The 5,033-nt window shown below is 40.2% G+C and overlaps 1 long non-coding RNA gene across 3 annotated transcripts; it reads right to left on the reverse strand.

Moving 5' to 3' along the window:
• Window positions 1–722: 722 nt before the first annotated feature.
• On the reverse strand, window positions 723–4,735 carry LOC127307494 (uncharacterized). Of its 3 annotated transcripts, none has more exons than XR_007855629.1 (5): window positions 4,271–4,735; window positions 3,899–4,083; window positions 2,632–3,524; window positions 2,211–2,493; window positions 723–1,441 (listed from the first exon to the last, which is right to left on the reverse strand). It is a non-coding gene; the product is annotated as an uncharacterized lncRNA (long non-coding RNA). The 3 variants fall into 3 exon arrangements; XR_007855624.1 differs by having other exon boundaries at window positions 723–1,087; window positions 1,360–1,441; window positions 2,632–4,083; XR_007855623.1 differs by having other exon boundaries at window positions 2,632–4,083.
• Window positions 4,736–5,033: the final 298 nt, after the last annotated feature.

Below are 5,033 nucleotides of genomic sequence, written 5' to 3' on the forward strand. Positions count from 1 at the left end.
GCCTATGAACGGTATTTTAGTCATTCTCTTTAGAAAAGACTAGTAAACCTGCACGTGCAACGCACGTCTTAGTATGTCAAACAATACATATAATTTAAATTCACGTGAGAACAAAATAAATGAACACTCTAAAAATAAAATAGTAACACACGCATGGTGCTAAGTGTTAACTCAGATTGTATTTTCAAAATTGAGACACCTGTTGAGGAGTGGTACTCCAGTGGACAATAATGTTGTTTCACCCGTTTCATGTTATGCCCCAATTGTTAATCGCCTTGTTACCAGATATATTGCAAAACCTAGCCACGTTGCCAAATATAGTGCAAAACCTATATGCAACTGATAGATTCTTGTATTACCAAGGTTATACAGTATAATGCTAGGAAGCCAAAAGAAACATGCGGTCTATTACACCATACAAATCAATAAGAGGTGCGGTAACTTGTTTACCTTTTATATAGTAATCTGGCATGCACAATGCGCATCTTCAGTGATAAAAAAAAATCAGTTAAACCACATTACAAGCAGTAGACTGAAGTAAGCATCAATATATTTCTAAAACAGAACTCAATATGACGATGGTAGTAATATGTCTCAAGGAACAATGCAATAGAAAATCCATCTTTTATTTGATTAAACTCAATGACTTTGTAAAGTGGCATCTTCTTATAGTACATACAATTATGGACTTAAATATTTCATCGGTCTGAAGAGATATATGCTTCAGAGATCAACAACATTCAAAGAACGTTCCATATTACATAAAAGAGCACAGAGCACACGTGCTATACCCCTCAAGCAGGTTTGATACAAATGAGTCACTCCACTGCCTGGCAACCTTGACAACGGCCTTTCTTCGATTACTCGGCCTCTCACCCGCCTTGCGTGCACTACACCACAGGTTCTTACATCCATAAAGATGACGGCAACTTGCTCTAGGTTGTCGTGCTCGGTCTCATGTCGAGCAACGGTAGCCTCAAGCCATGAATTGACCCAACTTCCTCTTGGCTGCCGTGCTTGGTCTCATGCCGAGTGGCTCAGGAGTAGCAAGGCTAACATCAGGTATCCAGACATGGACATCTTTTAACTTGTTACAAAAATGTGATTTGCCGATAAGGAGCACAGAACAATTGTCAGCCGATATAATTTCCGAACTAATCTTCTAACTAAGCCATTTAGAATGATACTGAACTGGCAACGGATTGTGCTATACATGGTTCAGCTAACTATGATCGAAAATTACATAACACTAAAATGAAGATGTTTTATCACATTGAAGTTTTTTGTATACTATGTGTAAGAAAAAATCTCTTACAGATGCAACTTGTTGCAGTTTCAGGGTGCGGGCTTCCACTATACCTCTGAACCTCCATTTATCTTTGGGCACCTCCAGATCTATCAGAACCAACAACTCAGTAGCATGCATGACCTTTCAGCTAACCTGCTAAATATAAATAACATGAATCATAGACTCTTTCTAAATCAGAGGCATCAAGAGCATAAGTAAAAATAGGAAAGAAGTATTCACTTCTGTATTCAGCAAATACAGTATTCACTTCTGTAAATAGGAAAGAAGTATAGTTCTCTGAAGCAAGAAAAACTGACTGAACAAAGTTAACATAAACACAAACAAAATGCATAGTAGGGTACAGTAGCCATTCATCTTGAATCACCAAAACATGACAATTTTTTGAGCTTACATAAATTTACCACACTATGGGCAACAACCATCGGGGTTAAAATTTATAAATTATTTCCCAACATAGGAGACAGTGTGAGACGCAACTTCTGAAGAGAAACATAGAAGATAGACTATGTAAGACGCAACTTCTGAAGAGGAATTCAAACTGAAAAATTAAATAACAGTACCAAGGTATCATAATCTTATGGTGCTGAAGAAAAATGTCACACTGGAAAAAGAACATGAATCCCCACATATTTTACTCAAAATACAATATAAATATGAGCTTCCTATTTGAAATCCATTATTCTTCATAGAACGAAGGAGGGGTGAACCTCATTGTTTGTTGTAGAAACAAATGCAATCATACCAAACATCTGGTTACCAATAATTTACTGCCACAATCATAAAAGTTTTCATACACGCATACGATATATACTATATACCTTGTAAATTAAACAATTCGACCAAACTTTCTGCAAAAGCACAAAAATAGTATATCCTATGAAGTGTGATGGAGGTTGTGAACCTGCAGACCAGATGGAGGAGGTTAGGTCCCCAGCGTCGACTGCCCTGGCAGAGCCATCTACTCCCATGTGATGTGCTGCTGGGATCTGGTCGGCGTCGCCTCCGGCATGGGAAGCAGGTTTAGTTGCGTGCGGAGCAGCAAGTTGGAGACTCGTGAAATCATTGAAAATTTTATCTTTTACGCCAGTGTTGACATGACCAAGCCTTGTAAATGATCGTTCCCACCATTGATAGGCTGGCAGGTGTTGATCTCATCGACAAATCAAGTGATTGCATCCCGGTACCTAACAATTCAAAGACGACACAAATAAGCACTGGAGACTATTTGTATTTGGATTGTAGAAGTGAAACAACAAAGCACCGGAGACAACTCGACAAAATGAAAGAAAAAGGTAAATATGTTTAAAGGTAGTGATGTATACTTGATGACAAGCATGCATACACATGTAACAGTTTCAGCGGCACCTGCTGTCCAACATGAGCAAATCTGAAAAATGTAGTTGTTTCATCTTATGATCAGAAAGACCTGAAAGTGATAGATTTTCAAAGCAAGACAGTAACACAAAATGAAAACGGAGAAAAAATAGCACATTATCAATAGAAAAGGCTCCACAACCGAATCTAGTGCCTATTTTGCAGTCATATAGAGAAAAACGTATAAATGAGTACTCAGGAAATCAGCATTACCTGCTACCACAAAGCAATGAAAACTTGTTAACTCTACATACAGAAAATCACACCAGAATATGCTACCTCAAAGCAAATACACAACGAAAACTCATTACCTCTGTATAGTCTGGAACATAAAAAAGCTGAACATGTTGTGTTATCTTAAAGCAGCAATTAGTTCCTTGCAAAATGGATGGTTCCTCAACAATTCATGCTTGGTTGATACCCATGAAGCCAAAAGATTTTCATATAAACACAACGGTAGTAGATTGAAAACTATGAGCAGACATGATGACAGCAAGACAAGAAACATTTTTAAGTTGGGAAATGCCAGTTGTTTACAATCTAAATTGAACATGATGAGATAAGACAATATAGAATTTGAATATTTGGTTGCTTTTCCAAAAAAAATTGCAAGAAAAAGATTGGAATAGAGAGCACTTATCTGTATGTTAGTATTTCTCTTATTGACAGAAAAGTTATAATTCAGACTGAGAACACATATTCACTTCCAAAAACAAAATTTGTTTGCCCGGCACTACCGTATATATCAGAGTATAGAAAGATGCTTGGCCCCTCTCAGCATCCAAATTTAAACCCAAAGATGTTACCTTTATCTCCATGATAGAGTCTTTCCAGCTCCAGTCTATACACTCGTAGTAATAAGAAAAAACTCAGGACTATCTTATGCATAAACTTAGAAAGAAATACAAAGAATCAACACGTGCAACAATGGAGACTTTCAGAAAAAGGCAATAATCAAGCATGATGAAATACAAATAACGTGCCAAAAGTCACAGGGATTTTCCATGATAATATATGGGCACATCTTTATCTGGAGGTTTCGTTTCTGCTAATACCTACCAGCTTATTATGTAGTTGGGTAGGGCATATCAAGCAGGATATTATTCAATCAGAAGGTACCACAATAAAGATGTGCATCTCACAAGGAACTGCACATGAACATTCATCTATGTTCCGCATATCATCACAAAGCTAAAGGCGTAGGAGTGTCCAAACCTTGAAAACAAAAGACTCTAGGTCCAATTTCTTGAAGCAAGAATTTTCACCATCAACCTTCCTCTCTTTGTGGATGAGTAGCCTGAATTGCACACACACCCTGAGTTCGACATACTGGTGCCTGACATCAGTTTGGTTCACACAACACTAACACATCAGCTCCTTGAGATACCTTGGTTGATTTTCTGTAATAACAATGTAATAATACTATCATTCCTTTCATCTACACTAATAAGGCACCAAAAGGCAATTTTCTGTATCTGTCAAGGCATTCATCTACAATAAGAATCAGAAGATAAAACCCAAAATGTCATATGATAAAATCTCTTGTGTACATTTTGTCGAACATGTGACATGCGACTCGAGTTGTACCTACTGTCACCCATTCAGGGCTCTGGAGAGGAAGAAGGATATGGCGAGCAGCGCCGTATCAGGCGGGTGGCTCCAGAGCAAGAGGCCGTGGTGTGTGGCTTAGCGGGACGCAGGTCCTGTCAGTCGTTGCACATGAGCAACTGTTGGTAGGAACTGGACGGCACCGACGCATGGCGCTTGGTATGTGGTGTGCGCGAAGGTCTGCACCGGACAGGTAGAAGGGGACGGGGCGGCCTCCAGCGTCCGCGTGGGCGAGAGCTGGCCGGAGAGCGACCTGCGGGCGCGTGTTTGAATTTGGGCGAGCGGAGATTTGGGCGGCGTGCGGCGGGAGCCGAGCCGCCGCCGCCGCGCGCGAGGGCGTTTCGGCCATTCGGGGGAGCAGCCATGAAGTGGACGGGAGGTTCACGTTTTCAGTGGAGATCGTGCGTGAGCCGCGAGGTGAGCGGTTCGGAAAAAAAGGCGATGGCGTTGTCTGCCATTTGATGTGCGTGGGTGTCCGCTTCCGTCAAACACGGGTTGACTGTGAGTTGTCGGATAAACTAATCGTACGTCTCAGAATGCTTGGATCAGACTCTCTGGGTCTTTTATTAGTAGTAGAGATTTGCAAGCGCCAAACGATTCAAAAATCAAATGACTCCAAAAATCCATTTGCATGAAGTTTCTTCATGCGTTCCTTTCTAACATGACCTAAATGGCGGTTCCACAAATGAGTGGAATTCAAATCATTTGCCTTATGGCATTTTAGCGCCAGTGTTATGTGTGT

The sequence above is a fragment of the Lolium perenne genome, chromosome 1 (assembly GCF_019359855.2).
Source record: "Lolium perenne isolate Kyuss_39 chromosome 1, Kyuss_2.0, whole genome shotgun sequence".
NCBI lineage: Eukaryota > Viridiplantae > Streptophyta > Magnoliopsida > Poales > Poaceae > Lolium > Lolium perenne.